Genomic DNA, 27724 nt, shown 5'->3' on the forward strand with positions numbered 1-27724 from the left:
GTTACATCTGGTCAAGAATGTCAGTGGGAGAAAGGGGTTTGGGGATTGAAGGAATTTACAGAGATAGAGGGAGCTGGATTAGATTCCGGAGATAGGGATAGGGATGGAGATAGGAAGAGGCAGGCAGACTGAGAGGCACAGACAGGGGGCTGTTTCATCTCGGAGATTATTGTGTATACTAACAGAGATATGGAAGGTTGTCGTGACTGAAGACATTTACAGATATAAGAAGGCTTCTAGGCTCTGGAGGCTACATAGATAGGAAGGCAATGGAGAATGCCAGGTTACTGGGTTGGAGACAGTTACACAGATGGGGAGGGTTGCACAAACTGAAAGAGGTTCCTGTGGTCGCGAGGGGTATGGTGTCGGAAATGAGGGTGAAATTTAACAAGATAAAGATCAAAGAATTGGAGAAGGATAAGGAGATTACAATTTTTTCACAGCTAAGGAAGGGTTGTAGGAGCTGGAGAAGATTACATAGGTAGGGACGGATGGAGAGGTTAAAGACAAATACATTGACATGGAGGGTGGTATTGGTGGGAGGAGCTCACAGGGATAGACAGGGCTGTCAGGGTTTATAGGGATGAAGGAATTTAGTATCTACTGCAGAAGGTTAGGGATTAGGGTGTTAGGGACTGGTGAACCTGACAGAGACAGAGACAGAGACAGAGACAGAGACAGAGACAGAGACAGAGACAGAGACAGAGACACAGAGAGTGATGTGGACTAGAGGAGATTCCAAACAGAGGAAGGATTACCGGGACTGGAGGATATTACAGAGATCACTAACACAGCATGGGCCAGGATTGATGCCTGCGATCCCCTGTGCTGTCGCATTGAGGACCAGTACAGAAGAGGAGAAAGCAGGACCCTCACAAGATGGTGGGAATGAAGCCTAGAATGTTGTTGTTCCTTACCCAGCTCTGTATTTATGTCCGGTCTTCCAGGTCTGAATATAGAAGTCTACTACCTCCACCCTGTACTGTTCACTGTTAGCGATCTTAACAGCTGCAGGAATTACTGAAGGCTCCAGATTTTCCTCTCCATCTCTCTCTGGCTGACCAACTGTCTTCAATGAGGTGATGGATGAGACAGGAGTTGGGAACATCCTGATGACCTGCATGCGACTGAAATAGACAGAATGGGAAATTAGACTGATGCAATGAGTATAACACATGCAGAGGGGCGCTGAGTCCAGCAGAGATCTCGATAATCCCAGTCTCCATCCCTTGCCTGTGCTGCTGCATCTCTCTGGAATGGACAATTCTGTTGACTCAGGATCTCAGACCATCTGTAAGAGGGAGAAATGCTGACAGAGGCAGTAAATAGACCGACACAGCGAGGGACACCACATGGAGACATACTGAGTGATAGCACATTATTAGATTTTGTATTACCAGGGAATTGTTTGAATTTGTAACAAAGGCACTGGGATAATTGTGAGGGGATTCAACCTTCCTATCTCATCATCTCTTTGGCGGTGGGTCACAGATGAGGCTGACTCTCTCCCACTCTCAGTGGGGGTGGGGGAGTCTGGAGTTGGCTGTACAGACCGATGTGGCCTTCCACAGACTCTGTTACACTTGAGGCAGAAGGTGGACATGGAAAGGGGGTGGGTGGGGCGTTGATATGACAGCACACTCCTTGTGCTGTTTTCTCCTGGATTCCCGTTTTCCCCACAGAAAGTCTCGTGGTGCTCGACACCTTCCCAATGCTCCTTCCCCACTTCAGACGGTCTTGGCCGATCTGATTAAGAGATGAAAAAAAACCCGATCAATTCTGAAGTAACCAACATTTAGAAATGTGGAGGAGTGCAGTAGGAAGAGGAAATATTGTCAGTGTTTAATCAGAGCAGCGGAACAGGGAGAATTGAAGGTGCTGGAGGTGGTGAGAGTGTTACAGAGAGGGGCAAAGGCCTGAACAACATTACAAAGCCAGTATGGATTGCTGCAGATAGAGATGTTTGCAAAGGTAGGGGTAGACATATGTATTTTTCATTGATTCATTCACGGCCTAAGGATGTCACCGGTTGGACCAGCATACATTGCCCTTCTGCTAATTGCCCGGAAGCAGCTCAGAGTCAGCCATATTGCTGTGGGACTGGAGTCACATGTGAGCCAGACCAGGTAAGAATGTCAAAAATCCCTCCCTAAAGGACATACGTGAACTAGTTGATTTTTACCAGATAATCAACAATGCTTATACAGTGGCCTCACTAATGTCCTCTACAAATACACCATGACATTCCAACTCCTACTCTCAATGCTCTGCCCAATGAAGGGTAACCCTCCCAAACACCTGCTTCACCAGCCTGTCTACCCGTGACGCTACTTTCAAAAAACTGTGTACCTGAGTCCCTGGGTCACTGATTGACAACAGTACCCAGGGCCCGAACATTAATTGTACAAGTCCAGCCTGGTCTGCTTTACCACAATACAATACTGTGCATTTCTCCACCTGTTATCCCTAACCTCACTGGTCCAGCAGTAGTGTTGATTCCATTGTACTCTTCGATAACCCTCTTCACTGTCCACATTATCACCAATTTCAGTCTCACTCAAACTTGCTAACCATGACTCCTGTAACATCATCCAAAATGTTTATATATATGATGCACAACAGTGACCCAGCACCGAACCCTATAGCACACCGTTAGTCACAGGCCTGCAGTTTGAGCAGCAACCCTCTCTGAACATGCTCTGTCTCCGACCATCAATCTGTTTTGTATCCAGTTGGTGAGTGCTCCCTGGTTATGTCTGATCTAAACTTACTATCCAGTCTGCCATGCAGAACGTTGTCAAAGGCCTTGCTAAAGTTCATGTGGACATCGTGTACTGCTCTGCTTTGACCTCTCACTTGTCTACTTCCACACTCAGGTTTGAGGCATGATTTCCTGTGTATAAAGCCATGCTGATGATCATTAATCTGTCCTTACCTTCCCAAATGCATGATGATCGTTTCTCTCAGAATCTCGTCCAACAACTTATCACCCTGCCATGAGTCTCACTGATCCGTCGTAGCTGTCGATGCTACAAATATCTCTGGAAGGGGTCCTGTAATTTTCTCCCTCGCTTCTCACAAGGCAATGGGATACATCTGACCATGTCCCAAGATTTTATCTAACTTTTTGCATTTTAAGACATCCAGCACCTCCTGTGCTCCAATGTGCACTCTTTTCAAGACATCACTATGAATTTTCCCAAGTTCCCGAGCTTCCATGTCTTTCACCACAGTAAATCCAAAATCAAAATATTTGTTCAGTATCTCACCCATCAGCAGTGATTCCACACAGACAGCCTCATTGACCTTTCAGGGGCCCTATTCTCTCACGAGCTATTTTTTAGCCCTGGTTGAAACTTGTCAAAATGCTTCTGAAATTTCTAATATCACTCTACCGCAACTCGCCTCTCCCACACTTATCTATTCTGCATTTATGGTCACACCAAAATATAGAATCCAACAGATTTAAAAATATTCCCCTTTTAGAAAATCATACAGCTCCCATTGTTTTTTTTTATTTCAAAAATATACTTTATTCATAAATGATTTGATGGTCTGTACATTGGATCATGCCATACATATGTCCATATTTACAAACACAGATTCGACTTTATTCTTGTCCTTTACAATCCTGTGCATTTTTTCCATCTTGTATATATACATATATTTGGCTGAGGCATCAGCAGAGCCCAAAAAAACCTCTGTATGGGCCCCCTGTTCTTCTTTCGGCAGGCCGATCTTACACGGTGGTCTTTCCCCACCGCGCCTTGGCGGCAGCTGCCCCAAGCTTCAGCGCGTCCCTCAACACGTAGTCTTGGACCTTGGAATGTGCCAGTCTGCAACACTCGGTCGGGGTCAACTCCTTCAGCTGGAAGATCAACAGGTTTCGGACCGCCCAGAGAGCGTCCTTCACCGAGTTGATGATCCTCCAGGCGCAGTTAATGTTCGTCTCGGTGTGAGTCCCGGGGAACAGGCCGTAGAGCACGGAGTCCCGCGTCACGGCGCTGCTCGGGACGAACCTCGACAAGCACCACTGCATTCCTCTCCAGACTTCCTCTGCGTAGGCACATTCCAGAAGGAGGTGTGTGACAGTCTCGTCCCCCCCGCAGCCACTTCGAGGGCAGCGTGCGGTGCGGCAGAGAGTCCGGGCGTGCATAAAGGATCTCACAGGCAGAGCCCTTCTCACCACCAGCCAAGCCACGTCTTGGTGCTTGTTGGAAAGTTCTGGCGATGAGGCATTCTGCCAAATGGCTTTGACAGTCTGCTCAGGGAACCGCTCGACAGGATCCGCCCTCTCCTTTTCCCGAAGGGTCTCAAGGACGCTACGTGCTGACCACTTCCTGATGGACTTGTGGTCAAAGGTGTTTTTCCTCATAAATTTCTCCACGAAGGACAGGTGATACGGAACGGTCCAACTACTCGGAGCGTTCCGCGGCAGCGAGGCCAGGCCCATCCTTCGCAACACCGGGGACAGGTAGAACCTCAGTACGTAGTGACACTTGGTGTTTGCGTACCGGGGATCCACGCACAGCTTGATGCAGCCACACACAAAGGTGGCCATCAGGGTGAGGGTGGCATTGGGCGTGTTTTTTCCCCCATTGCACCGGTCTTTGTACATTGAGTCTCTTCGGACCCGGTCCATCTTTGATCTCCAAATGAATTGGAAGATGGCCCGGGTGACTGCGGCGGCACAGGTCCTGGGGATAGGCCAGACCTGTGCCACATATAGCAATACTGAGAGGACCTCACACCTGATGACCAGGTTTTTTCCCACGATGGAGTGCGACCGTTGCCCCCATCTGCCTAGTTTCTGTCTCATCTTCCTGATCCGCTCCTCCCAGGTCTTGGCGCACGCCCCAGCCCCCCCGAACCAAATACCCAGCACCTTCAGGTGGTCAGTCCTGACGGTGAAGGGGATAGAGGATTGGTCGGCCCAGTTCCCGAAGAGCATGGCCTCGCTCTTGCCTCGGTTTACCTTGGCCCCCGAGGCCCGTTCGAACTGGTCGCAGATGCACACGAGTCTGTGCACGGACAGCGGATCCGAGCAGAAAACAGCGACGTCATCCATGTACAGGGAGGCCTTAACCTGCAGGCCCCCGCTGCCAGGAATAGTCACCCCTCTCAGGCTCGCATCCTTCCTGATGGATTCGGCAAATGGCTCTATGCAACACACAAACAAGGCGGGTGAGAGGGGGCATCCCTGCCTGACTCCAGATCTTACAGGGAAGCTATCTGATTCCCACCCATTGATTGAGACTGCACTGACAATGTTGGTGTAGAGCAGTCTGATCCAATTTCCGATTCCCTCCCCAAAGCCCATTTTGGAGAGGACATCCCTCATATATGTATGCGATATCCTGTCAAAGGCTTTCTCCTGGTCCAGGCTGATGAGGCAGGTGTCCACCCCCCTGTCCTGCACGTAGGCGATCGTATCCCTGAGGAGTGCGAGACTCTCAGAGATCTTCCTGCCCGGTACAGCACAGGTTTGGTCCGGGTGGATCACCGATCCCAGAGCAGACCTGACCCGGTTGGCGATGACCTTTGACAGGATTTTGTAGTCTGCATTTAACAGTGAGATCGGTCTCCAATTTCTAATTTCCTCCCTCTCCCCCTTCCGCTTGTAGACGAGGGTGATGATGCCTTTCCTCATGGATTCACTCATGGTACCTGCCCGGAGCATACTGACATACACCTCCAGCAGGTCCTGGCCGATCAAGTCCCAAAGAGCGGAATAAACCTCGACCGGTAAGCCGTCGCTTCCGGGAGTTTTATTCTTTTCGAAGGACTCGAGGGCCTTGGTCAGTTCATCCAGAGATAGCGGCTGGTCCAGCCTCTCTCGTGTTCCGTCATCTAGGACCTCCGTGATAGAGGACAGGAACGACTGGGAGGCCGCGCTGTCGGTCGGCTTCGAGTCATACAGGCTGGCGTAGAAGGATTTGCTGATCCTCATGACGTCAGCCTGAGATGACGTTACCGAGCCATCTTCTTTCTTCAGGCTGCTGAGCACGGAGCTCTCTTTGTGCACCTTCTGGAAGAAGAAACGTGAGCACGTCTCGTCCTGCTCCACCGAGCGGACCCTGGACCGGAAGATTATCCTGGAGGCCTCCGAGGCAAAGAGCGAGGCTTGCTGGCCCTTCACCTCCTTGAGGTCCTCCGTGACATCCACCCCCATCGTCTGCAGCAGGAGCAGGTTCTGCATACTTTCCTGGAGCTGGGACAGTTTTCCCCGCCTCTCTCTCGCCTCCTGGACACCTTTGAGGATAAAGAACCTCTTGATGTTCCCTTTTACCGTTTCCCACCAGTCCGCTGGAGACTCAAAGAGGGGCTTCACGGTTCTCCAACCTGCGTAATCCCTCTTGAGCTCTTCGATGTTTCCCGGGGTCAACAGCTTAGTGTTCAGTTTCCACGTTCCCTTGCCCGCCCGCTGTTCGTCCTGTAGGTGACAGTCGGCCAGCAGGAGGCAGTGGTCAGAGAAGAACACCGGCTTGACGTCGGTGGATCTGACCGAGAGCGTTCGGGACACAAACAGGTAATCTATCCTTGAGCGGATAGACCCGTCTGCCCGTGACCAGGTGTATCTACGCTGCGCTCCGTCTGCAGGGGCGCTGAAGACGAGTTATCATTTATTGTCATATCCTTTAAAACACATTCCAGCACGTTCCCGACTTACTGTCAGGCTAACACCGTTTGGTTTCAGACTGACTGCACAAAGGGTTTTGGGAATCCTTGTGAATCAATCTGAAACAGGTAGCTTACAGGATCAGCAGGTCGTAGAGAAGGCAAATCAAATGTTGTCATTTATTACAAAGGGAATGGAGTCTAAAAATAGGGAGATCTTGCTAAAACGATGCAAGGTACAAGTCAGACCACACCTAGATTATATTGAACAGTATGCATGCCCTAAGGAAAGATATTCTTGTGTTCGAGGCAGACCAGGGAAGGTTCACTCGGCTGATCCTGGAGATGGCGGAATTTTCCAATGAGAAGAGGTGGAGTAGATTGCCCTTGAACCGAATGGGATTTTGAAGAATGGGAAAGAAATTGAATGAAACATCCAGGATTCTGAGGGGCTTTGACAGAGTAGATGCCATGAAGTTAGAAACTCGAACAGTACAGCAGAGTAATAGGCCCTTCGGCCCACCATGACTGTACTGACCATTGTGCTATTCTACACTAATCCCATCTGACTGCACATGGGCGATATCCCTCTATTCTCTGCCTATTCATGTTTCTGTCTAAATGCCCTTCAAATGTTTGCTCTCGTTGCCACCTCTCCCACCTCCTCAGCAGCTTCTTCCCTCTCGGTAAAGACAACTGGCCTCATTCATCTCACTTAAATCTTCTCACTCTCACCTTAAACCGATGCGCCCTAGTATTTGATATTTCTACATTGGAAGGAGGATTCCAACTATCCACACTATTCACGTCTCTCCTAATGCTATATACCTGTACACAGTCACCCCTCAGTCTCCGATACTCACGCAAAAAAATCCAACTGCGTCCAACCTCCTTACAGTAAACACATTCTCATCCAGGCTACATTCTGCCAACCCTCTGTTGCACGCTCCCCAAAGCCTCCACATCCTTCCTGTAGTTTGTCAGCGAGAATGACACGCAATCTTCCAAACATGGCCAACTGAAGTTTCATTCAGTCACAACATGACATGCAAACGTCTGTACTCAATACTGTGACCAATGAAGGGAAACCTACCATATCCTTTACCATCACATCCTACTGTGTTGTTATTTTGAGGGAGCTATGGATTTGCTTCCAATGTCTCTCTGTTTATCAATGTTTCCAACTAGTCAATTAGTGTACTTCTCTCTTCCATTTGGCTTCATAAATGCATCACTTCACACCTGTCCCGATGAAATTCAATTTGCCACATCTCTGCCCAACGTTCCAGCTGATCTACACACTGCTGCAACCTTGAACACTCTTCCTCACTATCCACAATTCCCCGAACTATCCCTAATCATTACATGCATTTCCAAATGTCGACTGCAAAATTACCACTCAAACTGCTGACCTTTTCATCAGAATCACAGATATAAATTATACACAGACATCGCAGCACTGATCCTTGTGAAACAGCATTGGCCACAGACGTCCAAACAGAAATTGACCACTCCACATGTCTCTGTCTACTATCACCAAGAAAATATTGCATCCAACTTAACAACGAGCATGGATTGTGATTTGATCTTCCAGATCCCCCTTGCTATTTGGAAGCTGTCCATTCAAAATGACTCTATATTTTGATTCCCAGATTAAATTGGCTGTCTCACTAATGCACTGACTGCATCCTTTCTTCACAACAAAACGGGACCTTGTTTGGTTTTTTGCTGATCCTGCCGAAATCCCTACAATCCCTCAATAATCACATTGCTGTCATGATCATTGTGCAGCCACACCTCCACAATAACAGTTAGATCATATCTGTTCTCTTCAGTTAATGCTTGTCTTTCCATCTGCCTTGTTGCAAATGCATGGCACGTGCCATTGAGAGAGGGCCTTTGAGGGATGGAGAGAGGTCACAGAGTGGGAGAGATGTTTGGGGGCGCGACAATGTTGCAGGGTTAAACATAGTTACAGTTGCTACAGAATGCCCGCAGGAGAAAACATTTTATTGTTTGGAGGAAGTTAGAGAGATAAAGCGTCTTTGACTAGATTCCAGAGATAGGAATGTGCACAGGGTTGTGGATCGAAACATGGACTATGTTGATCAGGGCGTAGAAACATTCACAGGATTCCAGGATATGGTACATTTAACAACAGTTGTGGGATCTGGAGAATATCAGTGATAGAGAGGATGGTATGGACTGGAGAATATTACAGGGAAAAGGGTAGGTGGTATGGACTGGAGAATGTTGCAAGCACATGGAAGATGATATAAGCTGGAGAATGCTGCAGCAATAGAGAGGAGTATATGGACTGGAGGATGTTGCACGGACAGGGATGAAGTTGTAGACTGGATACAGTTAGAAGGAGAGATGAATTTATGCACTGGAAGGTATGTCAGAGAGAGTGAGTGGTGTGCATGCTGCAAGATACGACAGGGATAGGGAAGCTTGTAGAGACTGGAGGAGAGAGTGATAGAGAGTCTTGTGAGAGACCAGATTCACTTATGAGCATAGGATGTGCGACAGTAAGCAGAGCTTTAGAATATATAAATGAGGATACAATGGCCACAAAGCAGTCACACCTATATATGGGTATATAGGAACTGAAGGAATTGAAGAGATTACACAGGCTAGGAGTGTTGTATGCAGTGGAGGAGATTAACCTGATAGGGAAGCTTTTAGAGACTCAACAATGTTAGGAAATAACGGGAGTTGCAATGGTGAGAGCAGGATTCAACAATTCGGAGGATATAGAGCTGAAGGAGCTTTGACAGATAGCGATGGTACAGTAAAGGGAATTGTAGTGGCTTCCCTTTCGTAAGCAATCCATAAGCTCTTAAAATAGCCTGATTGACATGTGCATTATCTCTCGACCATTCATCAGAGAGCGCTGCAAATATTTCACTGGCTCTGCCTACCAGCTTAGACTGAACTAGCATTACCCAGAAGACCTCGGGCCACTCTATCTGTCTATGCAATTTTTCAAATGAAATACAGAGTTCCCTTACAGGAGAGTCACAGGTAGTTAGGATAGCAAAGAAGGCGCTGGGTATACATTTCTTTATTGTTCAGAGTATTGAGGACAGGAGGTGGGAGGTCATGTTGCGGCTGTACAAGGCAGTGAGGTAAAAACAATGACTGCAGATGCTGGAAACCAGATTCTGAATTAGTGGTGCTGGAAGAGCACAGCAGTTCAGGCAGCATCCAAGTAGCTTCGAAATCAACGTTTTAGCAAGGGCTTTTGCCCGAAACATCGATTTCGAAGCTACTTGGATGCTGCCTGAACTGCTGTGCTCTTCCAGCACCACTAATCCAATACAAGGCAGTGGTTAGGCCACTTTTGGAATGCTGCATGCAACTCTGTTCTTCTTCCGATCGGAAGGATTTTGTGAAACTTGAAAGGGTCCAGAAAGGATTAACAACAACGTTGCCGGGGATGAGCTATAGGGAGAGTTTGAACAGGTGATGGTTGTTTTTCCTGGAGAGTCGGAGCCTGAGGGTGACCTTATAGAGGTTTATAAAATCAAGAGGGGCATGAATAGGGTAAATAGACAAAGTCTTTCTCCTGGGCTGTGTGAGTCCAGAATTATAGGGCGAGGTTTAGGGTGAGAGTAGAAAGATATAAAAAATAAAAAGGGGCAACTTTTTCACGCAGAGGATAGTACATATATGGAATGAACTGCCAGAGGAAGTGGTGGAAGCTAGTACAACTGCAACAATTAAAAGGCATCTGGATGGGTATATGAATAGGAAGGGTTTCGAGGGAGATGGGCCGGGTGCTAGCATGTGGGACTACATTGGGTTGGGATATCTGATCTGCAGGATGGGACCATGAATGGGTTGTGGAACCTGAAGGATGTTATGATTTGAACCACAGGTAATGTTTGATTGGATCTTTCAGCCAATCTTACAGATGGTACAATTGCAACATTTAAGAATCATTTGGATGGATATATGAATAGAAAGGGTTTGGAGGCAGATAGGCCAGGTAATGGCAGGTGGGACTAGATTGGGTTGGAATATCCTGTCGGCATGGCCGGGTTGGAATAAAGGGTCTGTTTCCATGCTGTACATCTCTATGACTGTAAGATTGGCTGAATGGTCCAATCAAAAATTACCTGTGGTTCAAATCATAATATCCTCCAGGTTCCACAAGACACCCCCTGTCCCATCCTGCAGGTTCAATGAATCCCGGAACCTCTAACCTTCTGCAAGTCCCACATCCCTTCTGACATTTGTTCCACCTTCCAGGTTCTGCATCCCTTCATACCTCATAACATGGCCCAGACTCTCCAACTCCTCCTTCCTCTGCAATGTTCCCCAGAAGGGCACTGGAGGATGGTGGGGGTTACAGAGATATGGAGGGACATCAGGATGGGAGGATTTTGCAGACATTAGGAATATATGGACTTGAGGAGGTTTCACAGTTTATGAGTGTTGTAGGGACTGGAGGAACTTACAAAGATAGGGATAGTTTAGATTGGAGGATTCTGCTGAAAACCTTTACGTGGTTAAAGGCAGGATTCTTAGCAGCGTGCAGGAACAAAGGGATCCTGTGTCCCTCAGGTTCCCACCCAAGTTGACAGGCTTTTTAGAAGGCGGATGGTGTGTTGGCTTTCATGAGCAGGGGGATTGAATTTAAGAGATGTGAGATATTGCTGCAGCGCTACAGAACCCCAGTTAGACCACACTTCAAATATTGTGAACAGTTCTGTTCGCTTCATTATAGGGAGGATGTGGAAGCTTTAAAGACAGTGCGGAGGAGATTTAGCAGGATGCTGCCTGGACTGGAGGGCATGCCCATAGAACGTAGGTTGTGGAAGCTAGGGCTTTTCTGATCAGAGCGAAGGAGGAAGAATGGTGACTTGATAGAGGTGGACAAGGGAATGAGAGGCATAGATAGAGTGGATAACCAGAGACTACTTCACATGGCGAAATGGCTATCACAAGGGGACATAAGTTTAAGGTAATTGGCGGAAGGTTTAGCTTAGATATCAGAGGGATATGGGCCAGGTGCTGGCAGGTAGGACGAGATTGGGTTGGGATATCCTGTCGGCATGGACAGGACTGGGACGTTATTTACATAGAGTGCGTTGTGTGCGTGGAATGGACTGCCAGCCATTGTAGTAGATTCAGACACATTACAGACATCTAAACAACTCTTGGATAGGCACATCAATGATAGTAATATGTAAGGTATGTAGGTTCGTTTCAGCTTCAGAGTAGGATAAAAGGTCAGCACAATATTGAGGGCGGAAGGGCTTGTACTGGAATGTGCTATTCCATGTTCTGAATAGCAAGGGTTATGATGGCAGCAAGAGGTTTCGGGAAGCGGGAGAGGATCCGATCTGAATGAAGTGACACAAATAGGAGGCGTTGCTAAAGTTGTATGAGGTAACAGAGACAGCAATGGTCTGATCTGGAGCAGATGACCAGACTGGGAGAATTGTGGGGACTGGAGGGGCTTTCACAGGGAGGGAGGAGCACAGAGCCACAGGAGGTTACAGAAATGTGGAGAGCTGTCGGGTCTACAGGAGGACATGGAGATGGGGAGGTTGGGAGGAATGGAGCAGTTTACAGGGATAAGGATGTTGGTAGGATGGGGTGTTTTACACAGACAGGAATGTTTCAGGTGAATGGAGCTGAGTACAGAGATAAAGTGGGTTGTACAGATTGGAAAAAGAAATAGACGTATGGAGGGTAGTCGTGACTGAAGATGTTTATAGACACAGGAAGACTTAGGTTCTGCAGGTTATTTCGATAAAGGGGGTGTGGAATCAGACAGATTCTCCAAGTGATAAAGACAGCAATTTTGGTTGGAGACAGTTTCACAGATTAGGGAGCGTTAGGAACCTCCTCCAGTTTGGTCAGAGTGGGGAAGGGTTGTAGGGGAGGGTGATGTTTACACATGGAAGAGCTGGAGAAGATTGTGGAAATGAGTAGATGGATGGAGACACTGGAGGAGCTTACATTGACAGGGTGGGTGCTGGCAATGAAAAGATATCACATCGATAGTGGGTCTGGTAGGAACTGTATTGAAAGAGTCACAGACATTGGAATGACTTCTGCAGATTGGGAGTATTACAGGGACTGAGAGGATTGTAGGGTCTCCACAGATTGATCGTGTCTTTAAGAATATGTAGATGTGGAAATCTTAAACCCAATGTATGCAGTCTTCATTTCAAGACCAGAGCCTTATTATCCCTCATCAGCCAAGGATCCCTAACCCTGCCAGCTTTTCCCTTTACCCCAATGGGGCATACTGGTCCTGGATTCTTGAGATCACACTTTGAAAAGCCTCCCATTTGCCAGTTGTTCCTTTTCCTTCAAACAGACTCACCCAATGGATTAGAATCATAATGTGGAGGTGCTGGTGTCGGACTGGGGATGTACTAAGTTAAAAATCACCCGATACTCGTTTCCAGTCCAACCGGTTTATTTGAAAGCACTAGCTTTCAGAACACTGCTTCTTCATCAGGTGGTTGTGGAGCACTATCCTAAGGTACAGAATTTATAGCAACAGGATGGCAGTGTCATGGAATATAATAGCAAACAAATTTAGTTTAAGCCTTTCATCTGTTACAGTGATCACCAGCGCTTCTAAAGTGAGTTGGATTATAACTGGGCATTATGCAATTTTACATTCACAGCATTGACGCTGGCCAGATCCTGCAGAATGGCCCCAACCCTGGCCCTGTTCCAGTTTTCCTCTTCAATCTGTAGACCTGCTGATCTTTTTCCATAACTATGTTAAAACGAAGACAGTTGTGGGCACTGGACCCAAAGTGCTCTCTGAATGACACTTCAGTGACTTGCCCGACCTCGTTTTCTGAGGGGAGGTCCAGTGTTACACCGGCCTGAGTAGAGTAGGGCCCTCTGCATATTGATTTAGGAACCTTCCTTGGACACATTTGAAAAATTGCCCTCCGGCCAGTTCTTTTTATACTCAGTCAATACAGGAAATATTAAAATCTCCAGCCTGCACTTCTCTATTATTCCTATAGTTATCTGCAATCTCTCTACACAGCTGCTCCTCTGGTATCTCTTGGGTCTACAACAGTCAACAATACAGTCCCAACAAAGTGACCACCCTCCTCCTTCTTTCTAACTTCTAACTATGTGGAATTTTAAATGAAAATATGTTTTAAAAATTGGAATTAATAATCCATAAATAAGTATTGATAAAAATCCAAATACTTGACCTTCAGAGAAAGACAACAGTTCACTCTCATGTGGTCTGCACGACATACCCACAGCAAAGTGTTTGCCTCTCAATTACCCTGTGAAATGGGCGAGCCAGCTGCTTAACTCAAGGGCAGCAAGGGATGGGCAATAAAGGCTAGTCAGCCAGAGACACCCACATCCCATACCTGATTTTTTTAAAAATCCGTTCAGATTGGTCCCAGCACAGTTCCAGTGGAACAATGTCCTGGCCAATCACGTTGGTGGATTTATGGACAGGGCTTTAAACTGACAGAGAGGATGCAGGGACAGGCTTCAGGTGAAAGGAGCTTTCCAAATCCAAAGAGAAAACGTGAAGCATCAGAACAGTGTGGGAATGTGACCGAAGACAACAGAAAGGAACAGGATGGGACAAAGTTTAACTAAAACTGTAGATCAGCAAATCCATTTGTGACAGGAAATTGTGGGAACGAGTAAATTATGTTTTTTATTAATGGACAAAGTCTCTGCAACAAGGTAGATGGATTTGTGAAACAGAGATAAAAGAGATTTAGACACCAGAGGGACTTGGTTACAGGGCGAACAAAAGGTGGAACATAAATATTCAATGGTTCACAACCTTGTGCAAATTCAGGCAAAATAGACGATGCTAACAATAATGGGTAAGAAAGGCATTACAGAGAAAGCATTTGGCATAGATCATGAAGTCGAGTCAGTCTGAATGTAAATTCTGGCGACTACTTGCCAAGGACACAAGCAGCAGAACAGTTTTAGACCACCCACCGAACAGCATTTCATGGTCCGTCACTGCAATAAATAGGAATTCATTGGAGTTTTTAATTCAGGCATGGTGAACATTTAGTGAAACATCAATATTCGGAAAGTCTGGGATAATCACACTGACAACAGTGATATTGGAAGAGGAGTTCAGAGAATGTTTTGTTCAGTGTTTCTTAGAATAACACATTGTGCAACTGGCAAGGGACGTAACTGTCTCAGAGCGACTGTTGTGTGATAAAACATCGTGAATGAGTAATGTCACCTGGAGAGATCCTCTGGGAAATTGTGATAAAGTGCAGTTTAAGGAAATATAAAGTTTTAAAGTGAATCACAGAAAGGACTATAGAAACAAAAATAGCCAATTGCATGGGTATGAGAGAAGAACTGACCAAGTAAACAGGCTAAACAGACTGAAACATGTGTCTGGAAATTAACAGTGGAAAACATTTGAAGGAACAGTGTAAAATACTCAACAAAGGGACATTCCACTGAGACAGACAAAACCTCAGCAGGAAATCCCCACCGGTCCCTCACTCAGGACAAAATGGATCATATCAGATTATGAGGCTGAGAAGATCACCACAAAGTACTTAAAATCCTGAAGTGAGAGGGAGTTTTAAGAGTAAGTTTTAAAGGGATTGCAATGGCTCTGCTCGCAGGAGGAGGGCAATGGGAAGGGGAATCATTGTCAAGGTTTATTGACACGATAGGAACAGGGAGAGGTGAAGGTTCTGGAGGTGGTGAGAGAGTTACAGAGAGTGGTCAGGGCCTGAATTGTGTTACAAAGCCAGTACGGATTGCTGCAGCTGGAGGTGTTTGCAGAGGTAGGGAGGGACAGATGTATTTTTATTTGTTCATTCATGGGATGTGGGTGTCACTGCCTGGACCAGCATTCTTTGACCCCATGCTAATTACCCAGAGATTGTTGGGCCCTGGTGGCGAAATATAATACTTTGCTGGACACAGGTGAAGTGCTGAATGACTGGAGGATCGCTAATGTGGTTCCTTTGTTCAAGAAGGGCAGCAGGGAGAGTCCAGGTAATTACAGAGCAGATAGTCTGACAGCAGGGGGAGGGAAATTATTGGAAACAATTGTGAGGATGAATCAACACTTACAAAGGTAAGGATCGACTCGGTTTAGTCATCACGGATTTGGCAGAGGAAGATACTGTTTGAGGAATTCAGTTCAGTTTTTTTGGAATGGTGCTTTAGTATATTGATGAAGGCTGTGCAGATGATGTGGTTTACATGGACTTGAATAAGTCCTTAAACAAGATCCAACACGGAAGGCTGGTCCAAAAGGATTGGGTTCCAAGGCAAGTTGGCAGATTGGATGCAAAATTGGTGGATAGAATATTTTCACCAGCGGGTGTACCACAGGGATCTGTGCAGGAACCATTGAACATTAATAACTCGGATGTGAAAGCAGAAGGTATCATTAGTCGGTTTGCAGATGACATGAAAGGTGAGGGTGTTGTTCACAGTGAGGAGGATGGTCTCCGTCTGCAGTCCGATGTCGATCGGATGATAATCTAAACAGAGTTTAGTTCTGATCGAAGTGAGGTAATACTCTGTGGGAGGTACGATAAGAGAAGAACAGGCATAATAAACGATAGGTCCTTGCGGAGTACTGAGGAATACAGGGACCATGGTGGACAAGTTCATAGATCGCTGAAGGTGTCAGCACAGGGAGACAGGGTGGGAAAGGCACCTCAACTGGGAGTGGGAGAGGGACCCATATCCTGGTGGGGTGAATTGCTACAGCTGCTTGAGAGGATATAACCCAGTCTGGCAGGGTGTTGGACCTTAAATAAAGGTAAGGCCAGAAAGAAGATTGAGGCTGGTACACCGAGTTAAAGACAGCAATTTCAGCAGACAAGGCAGGCAAGAACATAGCAGGGAATGGGGATAAACTGGTTATTAAACTACATTTATTTCAATGCAAGGGGCCAGACAGCGAAGGAAGATGAACTCAGGGCATGGATTGGAACATGGGACTGGGATATTATAGTTATTACAGAAACACAGCTGAGGGAGGGGCATGACTGACAGTTCATTGTTTCAAGGTAGAGATGCTACAGGAAGTATCGAAGGGGAGGCAAGAGAGGACGTGTGGTGGTGGGGTTTGATTGCATGAATCATCACAGCAGTACTTAGAGAGGATATTCCTGTGGGATCGCCCAGTGAAGCTATGTTAGTGGAACTGAGAAATAAGAATGGGTCATCACTTTGATACGATCGGACTGCTGACCCCGAATAACCTGTAGCAGACTGAGGAACAAATATGTCGGGACATCTTAAGTATCAACCATAATAATAGGGCTGTTATGGTAGGGGTTTTTGAACGTTCCCAACCTAGACTGGGACTGCCAGTGTTTAGTGTTTAAGGGAGGAATTTAGTAATTGTGTTCCAGAAAACTGCCAATCAATATGTAAATGGTCTGAAAAGAGAAAGGGGCAAAACCTGACCTCCACTTGGGAAACAAGGTAGGGAAAGGGACTGAGATGTGAGTGGGAAAGCGTTTTGCCAAAGTGACCACAGTTCTAGTAGTTTGAAAACAGCTTTGGAAAAGGACAGGCCTGGTCCACAAGTGCAAGTTATAAAATGGAGCCTGACCAATCTTGATCGTATTAGCCAGGAACTTTCAAAATGTGATTGGGGATGGGAATTATTTACAGGGAAATGGAAGTTTGGCAAGTGAGAATATTTTAAACGTGAGATAAACTGATCGATCAGCGCCAGCATTTTCCTGTTTGTGTGCAGGTCAATGCTGACAGCATTCGGAAACACTGGCTGTCTATTGAGGGTCTGGTCAAGGAAAAGGGGGCACATGTCATGTATAGGCAGCTGGATCAAGGGAATCCCTGAGGATATACAGGTGCTGTAGGAATACACTTTGAGTAGAAAACAGGAATGGAGAAAGGTTAAATGAAATAGCCTCAGCAGAGAAGGAAAGGGATATCCAAAGTGATTGTATCAGTATATTAAGAGTGCATAAGTAACTCAGGACAAAATAGTGTCCATTAAAGATCAATGAGGCCATCGTTGTGTGGAACTGCAGGATATTTGATAAGATCCGAAACAAATTTTTCACTCCAGAACTTACTGTGGAGAAAGTCTGGGGAACTCAGGGAACAAGAATAATACATTAGACCACAATTGGAGTTCTCTGCAATTCCAGTCTCTCTGCTACAGGCAGGATGTTGTGAAACTTGAAAGGGCTCAGAAAAGATTAACAAGATATTGCCCGGGTTGTTGCTGAATAAGCTGGGGTTACTGTCTCTGGAGAATCAGAGACTGAGGGGTGACATTACATAGGTTTATATAAACATGAGCAATATGGATAGGGTAAGCATTCAAGGCCTTTTCCCAGAAGGTGGGGAGTCCAAAACTAGACTGCATAGGTTTAAGGTTAGAGGTGATCGGTTTACAGAGGGACTGAAGGGACAGCTTCTTCACACACATGGTGATGTGTGTATGGAATGAGCTGAAAGAGAAAGTAATGGAGACTGATGCAATGACAACATTTACAAGGTATCTGAATGGGCATCTGAATAGTAAGGGTGTAGACGTATATGGGCCAAATGCTGGAAAAGGGAATTGATTTATTTAGATCTTCTGGTAAGGCTGGACGAGTTGGAGACCGAAGGGTTTGTTTCTATGCTGTATATCTCTATGACTTGAAAAGAGTGCATGTTATAGAAGAGGTGGTGTTGGGGGTTTTACAACACAAAGCTATGGCAAGTCCCAGAACCTGATTAAGTGTATCACAGGACACTGTGGGATGCTAGGGAAGAAATTGTGGAGCCCCTAGCAAAGGTATGTGTACTACTGACAGTCATGTGTGATGGGCTGGCAGGCTGGAGGGTGGCATCATGGACAGTGAAGGATGTTTTCTGAGATTACAAAGGGATCTTGATGAAGGGAGTGAATGGGCTGAAAAACTAGAGATGGAATTCAATCTGAATAAATACGAGGTAATGCATTTTGTAAAATAAACAAGGGTAGAGTTTATACAATTAATGTTAAGGCTTCAGTTAGTGTTTTAGAGCAGAGGGCCCTCCGGGTTCAGGTACATAATTCTCGACGTTTGCATCACAGGATGGATAAGACAGTGCTTTGCATGCCTGACTATTGCTCAGTCCATTGAGTGGAGGATTTGGGACGTCATGTTGAGATTGCGTAGACATTTGTGAGGTCTGTTCTGTAATACTCTCTCCAGTTCTGGTCACCCAGTTAACAGGGAGGATATTATTAAGCTGCAAGGCATTCAGAAGAGATTTAACAGGATATTGCTGGGTATGGAAGGCTTGAGATCTGAAAAATGGCTGGATAGGCTGAGTCTTTTTTCACTGGAGCCTGGAGGTTAAGACATGATGCTTTAAAGATTTATGAAAAAACAATGAGGTATATAGATCAATTTAATGGTAGATGCCTTTTCCTCAGGATGGGGGAGTCTCAAGAGGAGGGGCCACATTTTTAAGGTTAGAGGAGAGAGATGTTCAAAAAAAAAGATATGGGGCAATTTGCTGCACAGAGGGTGGTTTGAGTGTGGAATGAACTTCCTGAGAAAGGGGTTGATGTGGGTACAATTACAACATTTAAAAGACATTTGGATAAACAGGTGAATACGGAAGGGTTGGAGTGATATGGGCCAGCAACAGGCAGCTGGGAAGAGTTTAGTTTTAGATTATGGTGGGTATAAACTGAAGGGTCAGTTTCCAAGCTGTATGGCTCTATGACAAGAATATGGTTTGATTCCATTATTGAAGAAAGGATCAGGGCTGGGTCCACTGATGTGCATCATCGACATAAACAATTTGGGTGAAAATATAGGAGTGATTGTGCGAAAGTTTGTTGATGATCAAATGAATGGTAGTGGGCAGTAAATACGGTTATCAAAGGGGATCTTGACCAACTGGGCCAGTGGACCAAGGAATGAAAGATGGAGTTTAATTCAGGGGTTGGATTTTGTTAAGACAAACCAGGGAGGACTAACACAGTTAATGGAAGGGCTCTGGCCAGGGTTGTTGAACAGAGAGAGAGAGAGAGAGAGAGAGAGAGAGAGAGAGAGAGAGAAAGACCAGGGGGTGCAAGTTACATTGTTCCTCGGAAGTGGCATCACAGGTGGACAGGGTGTGGAAAGCGACATTTGGCACACTTGCCGACATTGGCCAGCACTTTGTTACATACGTTGGAGATATTTGTAACATTATCCTAAATATTTCACTTGGGCAGAGGAGGCCACAGGGTGACCCTAAGAATGGTGAATAACCAAGGGTAGGTGAGTCCAAAACTAGAAGGGATAAACGGGAGGTGAGAGAGAGCAAGGATTTAAAGAGGGAGCTGAGGGGGAACATTATCCACACAGAATTATGCATAGACGGAACAGACTGCCTCAGGCACATGGGAGAAACAAGAACAATTACAGCATGGAAAAGACATTCGGGCAGGTACATGGAGAGGAGAAGGTTTGAAGAGATAAGGGCCAAATGCAGGCAAATGAGACTCGTTCAGTTTAGGTAACATGGGCAGTATTGAGGAGTTGGACCACAGGTTCTGTTTCCGTGCTGTATCACTCTGTATCCAGTTAAAGAGGATTTGTGTACCAAAATAAGGCATGTTGTAGACACTGAAGCAAGTTACAGCGATAGGGATGGTAGTCTGGAATGCAGTACATTTCAAATATGTGGAGGGACTATCGGGAAGGGAGGAGGTTACAGGGACAGGGACGATTATAGGAGTTAACAAAGACTGAAGACACTGGTGCACAAGCCATGCCACAGATAGTGTTGCAGAGTAGTGAGTCTTAATACAGTGTTGGAGGGAGAACACAGAACAGAAAGATCCCAGGCAGCATTCCCAACCTCTCGTCGGAGGCCTACTCTCCCATCTGTTGTACTGATGCTCGCTAAGACAGCACAGGCCTGGAGTGATAACTATGAACTCCCCATACTGTCTCAGTGCAATATAAGTTAAAGTAGAGGTGGTGATTGAGTCTGGGGTGTGTCTGTACTGTACTGTGCTGCCCCTCCAGCACTGTATCTATGTCATGTCTTGTTAGCCGATCTTTGGAGCCCTCTCATTGCTCTCTGCTCTGTGCACTATGAGTGATCTTACCTCACTGCAGGATTTATTGAAGGCTCGTAATCTCCCTGCCCTTTGTCTCTCTGGCTGACCAACCATCTTCAATGAGGTGATGGATGAGACACACAGCAGTTGGGAAGTCTATTGAGTCAGCAACTTCCTGAGTACCTACAGGAGATAGAGAGATAGACAGAATGGGAAATTAGACTGATGCAGTGAGGGTTACACAAGGGGAATGGAAATGAGCCCCACAGATATCTGGAAAATCCCAAACACCATCCCTGGCCTGTGCTGTTGCGTCTCTCTGGAGTGGAGAATTCTGTTAGCTCAGGATCTGGAGCAGCTGCAAGAGTGAGAGACACTGACAGAGGCAGCAATTAGACCCACACAGTGAGGGATACCACATGGAGAGAGATTGAGTGATATCACCAGCGTGCAGGAAGACTTCAGGATCACACAATCATGTTGGAAGAATGGGTTTAGCTTCATGCATCAGTGTTCAGAGATGAGCAACCAGTGAGCAGGTGAAGTGATGGCCTAGTAACATTATTGTTAGGGCATTTGTTCAAAACCTCAGCTAATGTTCAGGAGAGGCAGGGTTGAATCCCACCATAAGATATGGTGGAATGTAAAATCAATAATTTTAAAAATAGCAATGAACAATCCATAAACAAATATGAAACCATTGCTGATGTACAAAAATCACAACCCCTTAGATTAGATTCCCTACAGTGTGGAAACAGGCCTTTCAACCCAACCAGTCCACACCATCCCTCCAAAGAGTAACCCACTCAGACCCATCTCCCTCGACCTAATACACCTAACATCATGGGCAATTTAGCATGGCCAATTCACCTGACCAGCGCGTCTTTGGACTGTGGGAGGAAACCGGAGCATCGGGGGGAATTCACACAGACACGTGGAGAATGTGCAAACTCCACACAGTCGCCCGGGGCTGGAATCGAACCTGGGACCCTGGTGCTGTGAGGCAGGAGTACTAATCACTGAGCTACCGTGCCACCCAATTGTCCTTTCAACAACGAGATCTGATCATCCTCACGTGGTACCCACATACCTCACGTGGCAAGGCATACCCACAGCAAAGTGTTTGCCTCTCAATTGCCCTCTGAAATGGCCAAGCAAGCTACTCAGCTCACGGGCAGCTAGGGCTGGGCAATAAAGGCTGGTCAGTCAGAGACACCCACATCTCCTACCTGATTTATAAAAAAATCCAATAGGATGGTCCCACTGGAACCGTTCTGGGACCAGTTTCCTGGCCAATCATGTCAGTAGGTTTATGGACAGGGCTTTAAACTGACAGAGAGGATGCAGGGACAGGGTTCAGGTGAAAGGAGCTTTCCAAATCCAAAGAGAAAAGGTGAAGCATCAGAACAGTATGGGGATGTGACTGAAAGCAATTAACTAAAACTGTACATCAGTGAATAGGTTTGTGACAGGAAATTGTGGGAAAGAGTAAATTATGTTTTTTTTTAAATGGACGACGTCTTATCAATAAGGCAGATGGATTTGTGACACTGAGATAAAAGAGGTTTGTTCAACAGAGAGACATGGTTATAGGGTGAACAAAAGGTGGAAATAAATATTCAATGGTTCACAACCTTGTGCAAACTCAGGCAAAATGGGTAACACTAACAATAATGGATAAGAAAGGCATTACAGAGAAAGCACTTGGTCTCAGATCATGAAGTACAGTCAGTCTGAATGTAAATTCTGGTTACTACTTCCCAAGGACACAAGCAGCAGAACAGTTTTAGCCACCAAACAGCATTCCATTGCTCATCACTGCATTGCACAGGAACTCATTGGAATTTTTTAACAAAGGCATTGTGATAATTTTGGGAAACATCAATATTCACAAAATGTGGGACAGTCACACTGGCAAGAGTGATATTGGAAGAGGAGTTCAGAGAATTAGTTTTCAGTGTTTCTTAGAATAACACATTGTGCAACTGGCGAGGGACGTAACTGTCTCAGAGTGACTGTTGTGTGATGAAACTTCGTGAATGAGTAATGTCACCTGGAGAGATCCTCAGAGAAATTGTGATAAATTGCAGTTTAAAGAAATATAAAGTTTTAAAGTGAATCACAGAAAGGACAAGCTACAACTCCAAAAAAATAACCAATAACATGAGTTTGAGAGGAGAACTGACCAAGGTAAACAGGCTAAACAGACTGAAATAGGTGTCTGTAAATGAACATTGGAAAACATTTGAAGGAGCAGTGTAAAACACTCAACAAAAGGACATTCCATTGAAACAGACAAATCCTCAGCAAGAAATCTCCATTGGTCCCACACTCAAGTAAAAAGGATCATATTAGATTATCGGGCTTGGAGGATCACCAAAAAGTACTTAAAATCCTGAAGTGAGAGAATGTTTTAGAAGTAAGTTTTAAAGGGATTGCAAAAGGTCTGCTCGCAGGAGGTCAGATGGAAGAGGGAATAAATGTCAAGGTTTTATGTCACAAAAGGAACTGGGAGAGCTGAAGGTGCCGGAGGTGGTGAGAGTGTTGCAGAGAGTGGTCAGGGTCTGAATGGTGTTACAAAGCCAGTACGGATTGCTGCAGCTGGAGGGGTTTGCAGAGGTAGGGAGGGATATATGTATTTTTTTATTTATTCATTCATGGGATGAGGGTGTCACTGATTGGACCAACATTCTTTGCCCCACTGCTAATTACCCAGAGTATAGCACAGAGTCATCCATATTGCTGTGGGTCTGGTGTCACGTGCAGGCCAGACCAGGTAAGAATGTCAGATGGTCTTCCCTAAAGGACGTAAGTGAACCAGATGAGTACTTCCTACTTGTCAACAATGCTTTTATGGTGGCCTCACCAATGTCCTGTATAGCCACAACATGACGTCCCAACTTCTACTCTCAATGCTCTACCCAAAGAAGGTAACCATCCCAAACGCCTGCTTCACCAACCTGTCTACCTGTGACACCACTTTCAAAGGACTGTGTACCTGCATCCCTGGGTCTCTGACTGACAAAACAACCAGGGTCCGAACATTAACTGTACAAGTCCCACCCTGGTTTGTTTCACCAAAATGAAACACTTCACATTTATCTAATTAAACTCCATCTGCTATTCTTCAGCCCACTATCCCAGCAGTCCTGTTCATCCTGTTGTATCATAGATAATCTTCTTCACTGTCCACTTTACCACCAATTTCAGTGTCACTCAAAAATCCTTACTTACCACAAAACCAATATTCCCATCCAAACTATTTATCCAAATGACAAACAACAGGGGGACTCACTTCACCGCTGGTCACATGTCTCCAGTCAGAAAGGCAAAATGTCTCCCACCACCCTCTGTCTCCAACCATCAAGCCCAATTTTGTATCCAGTTGACTAGCTCCTCCTGAATGCCATATCCATTTACATTGATCTGAGCTTATTACACAGTTTACCATACAGAATGTAGAACACAGATCAGTACAGCTCAAGACCTTTCGGTCATGATGCCATGCCCATCTTTTACCCGACTGTAAGATCAAACTAACTTACATAACCTTCATTTTGCTGTCATCCATGTGCCTATCCAAGAGTCTGTTAAAATGTCCCGTTCCATCCACCCACCACTCTCTGTGTAAAGAACCTCCATCTGAGATCTCCCCTTACCTATCCTCCAATCACCTTACAATTATGCCCCCTTGTACCATGTATGCCATGGGATAAAGAGGTCTCTCACTGTTCACTCTATCTTTGCCCCCCATCATCTTGTTCACCTCTACCAAATCACACCACACTCTTCTTCACTCCAATGAGAAAAGCCTTAGCTCCCTCAACCTTTCTTCATAAGACATGCCCTCCAGTTCAGGTAGCATCCTGGTAAATCTCCTCTTTACCCTGTCTAAAGCTTCCACATCCTTCCTGTAATGAAGGGACCAAAACTGAACACAATATTCTAATTGGGATCTAAACAGGGCTGTATACAGCTGCAGCATAACCTCATGGCTTTAAAACTCAATCCCCCAGCTAATGAAAGCCAATACAACATATTCTTTCTTAACAACACGATCACAGCTTGGTGGCAAATTTGATGGATCTCTGGTCATGAAATCCAAGGTCCATCTGTTCCTCCACACTATTCAGTATTCTGCCTTTATCCCTGTATTCTGCATTCAAGTCTCACCTTCCAAAATGCATCAATTCACACTTTTCCAGATTTGACTTCATCTGCCACTTCTCAGCCCAGCTCTACATCCTGTCAATGTTCCATTGCAACCTCCAGCAGACATCCACACTATTCACCACTCCACCAACCTTCGTGTCATTGGCAAACCTACTTACCCACTCTTTCACTCACACATCCAAGTCATTCATAAAATCACAAAGAGCAGAGATTTTTTGACCTCTCCCTGCAGCAAACCACTGGTCACTGAGCTCCAGGCTGAATGATTTCCATCTGTCATCACCCTCTGTCTTCTATGGGCCAGGAATTCTCTATCCAGACAGGCAGGTTTCCCTGTATCCCATGCTCTGTACTTTCTCAATGAGCCAGAAATGTGTTTTGTCACATTCTCAAAGGATTCAATAAGATTTGTGATGCATGACCTGTCCCTTACAAAGCCATGATGACTTCCTCTAATCAAACTATGATTTTCCAAGGAATCATAAATCCTGTCTCTCAGAGTCCTCTCCAATAATCTGCACATCACAGACAGAAGACTGACAGGTTTGTGATTCCCAGGATTACCTCTATTCCCTTTCTTGAACAACACATGGCTGATTCACCAAACCTGCACATCTTTGGGCTGTGGGTGGAAACCGGAGCACCTGTCGGAAACCCACGCAGACATGGAGAGAATGTGCAAACTCAACACAGACAGTCGCCTGGGGCTGGAATTGAAATCACGTCCCTAGTGCTATGAGGCAGCAGTGCTAACCACTGAGCCACCGTGCTGCCCCATGTAACTCTCTGGAGCCCTGCTTCTGATCCTTGGTTCCTCAAACCTAAGTTAGCTTCCTTCTTCCTCTTGACAAGATGTTCTACATCCCCCGGAACCTTGTCAAATGCTTTGCTGTAGACAACACTGACTGCTCTGCCTTCATCTATCTCTTGGTCAACTCCTCGAAGAGTCAATCCAGTTTGTGAAACACGGTTTCCCACTCTCAAAGCCATGCTGACTATCTCTAATCAGCCCTTGACTTTCCAAAGATATGTAGCTCCTTTCTCTCAGAATCTCCTCCAACAACTTACCCAGCACTGGGCTCACTGGGCTGTGATTTCCTGGCTGCTCCTTGCAGACCTTAAGTGATGGAACAGCATTAGCCACCTTCCAGTCTTCCAGTAACTCATTGTGTCTGTTGATAATATAAATATCTCTGTTAGGGACACTGCAATCTCTTCCCCAGAATCCCACAATGTTCTAGGATGGACCTAATAAGTGACTGAGGATTGATCTACCTTTATTTATTTTAAGATTCCAGCACTTTCTCTTCTCTGTTGAGGATTCTTTCCAAGACATCACTATTTATTTCCCCACGTTCCCGAGCTTCCATGTCTTTGTCCACAGTAAATTCTGACAACACTATTTTGTCTAATATCTCACCCACCTCCTGACAGTTAAGGTGCCCTATTCTCTACCAAGTTATTCTTTAGCCCTTATTGAAACCTGTGTAAAGGTTTCTGAAAATTCAAATAAACCATATCTTCGGTACAACCACCCCTACACCTGTATCTATACTGCGATTTATATTCACACCAATAAAAATAAAATCCAACAGGCTCAAAAACACATTCTCTTTTTATTAAAAGCATTTCTAAGGGTCCAGTTATTGTTCATTGACATATCCTTTCAAACATATTTCAGCTCCCGACCTACTGTCAGGCTAACACTGTTTGGTTCCTGACTGGCAGCAGAAAGGGTTATGGGAGTTCATGTTTGTCAATCTGAAAAAGGTAGCTTACAGGTTCAACAGGTAATAGATGTTTTGGAATTAAGGAGGTTCATGGGGACTGAAGGACATTATGGAGATAGGGAGTGATGTGGGGACTGTATGAGATTATGGACACAGAGAGTGCAGTGGGGACTGAAGAACATTATGGAGATAGGGAGTGATGTGGGGACTGTATGAGATGATGGACACAGAGAGTGCAGTGGTGACTGAAGAACATTATGGAGATAGGGAGTGATGTGGGGACTGTATGAGATGATGGACACAGAGAGTGCAGTGGTAACTGAAGAACATTATGGAGATAGGGAGTGATGTGGGGCCTGAAAGGGGCCAAAGAGATCTGCAGGGCTGTTGGGCCTGAAGGAGGTTTCACAGATCAGGAGGATGATGGGGATTGAAGGAGGTTACTCTGAATGGGAGGGTCGTTGGCTCAGGATGTGATTATGGAGATAGGGAGGGTCGTGGGGCCTTTTGGAGGTTATGGAGTTAGGGAGGTTTGTGGGGAATGATTCAGGTTACTTCGATAGGAAGAGTCGTGGGGACTGAAGGAGTTTATGGAGATAGGGAGGGCTGTGGGGACTGATGGAGGTTATATAGATAGTAAGTTTATAGAGAAGCACAGGAAAGAAGAGCAGGTATCGGCCATTTGACCACAGAGTCAGTCCCACCATTCAATATGATCACGACTGATCATTAACCCAGTACAGTATTCCTGCTTTCACACCTTACTCTGATATTATAGTGACGACTGGCATTTAGTGATACAGCGGGCTGGAGTAACTGGGACAGGGGGTGGGAGGTGTCTTACAGAGATAGGGATGGTTGTGGAAGCTGGGACAGGTGACAGATACAGGGCGGGTGTTAGGAATGGGAGGACATTACAGGGATTTGGAGGAATGCAGGGATGGGACGTGATAACAATCACAGGGAGGATTTTGGGAGCTCGATCCGAGACAGGTACAGCTGAGAACAGAAGTGAGTCAAACAGTCAGGGCAGGCAGGGACAAGGTAGGACTAATAAATTAAGCTGCATTTATTTCAATACAAGGGGCCTAACAGGGAAGGCAGATTAACTCATGGTATGGTTTGGAACATGGGACTGGGATATCATAGCAATTACAGAAAC

At 45.7% G+C, this 27724-nt stretch overlaps 1 long non-coding RNA gene across 2 annotated transcripts in view; it reads right to left on the reverse strand.

Annotated features, from left to right (window-relative positions):
• LOC140479388 (uncharacterized) overlaps nt 1–27724 on the reverse strand; it is a 74715-nt gene that overhangs the window by 15935 nt on the left and 31056 nt on the right. Inside the window, exons 1-3 of one of the 2 annotated variants that reach the window (XR_011961014.1) lie at nt 25901–25977; nt 20708–20842; nt 918–1127 (exon numbers count right to left, since the gene is read on the reverse strand). This is a non-coding gene — a long non-coding RNA (uncharacterized lncRNA). Of the gene's footprint in view, nt 1–917; nt 1128–20707; nt 20843–25900; nt 25978–27724 lie in introns of those variants that run through there. The other variant, XR_011961013.1, reaches the window with a different exon arrangement.

This window comes from Chiloscyllium punctatum, chromosome 7 (assembly GCF_047496795.1).
Source record: "Chiloscyllium punctatum isolate Juve2018m chromosome 7, sChiPun1.3, whole genome shotgun sequence".
In the NCBI taxonomy this organism is placed as follows: Eukaryota; Metazoa; Chordata; class Chondrichthyes; order Orectolobiformes; family Hemiscylliidae; genus Chiloscyllium; species Chiloscyllium punctatum.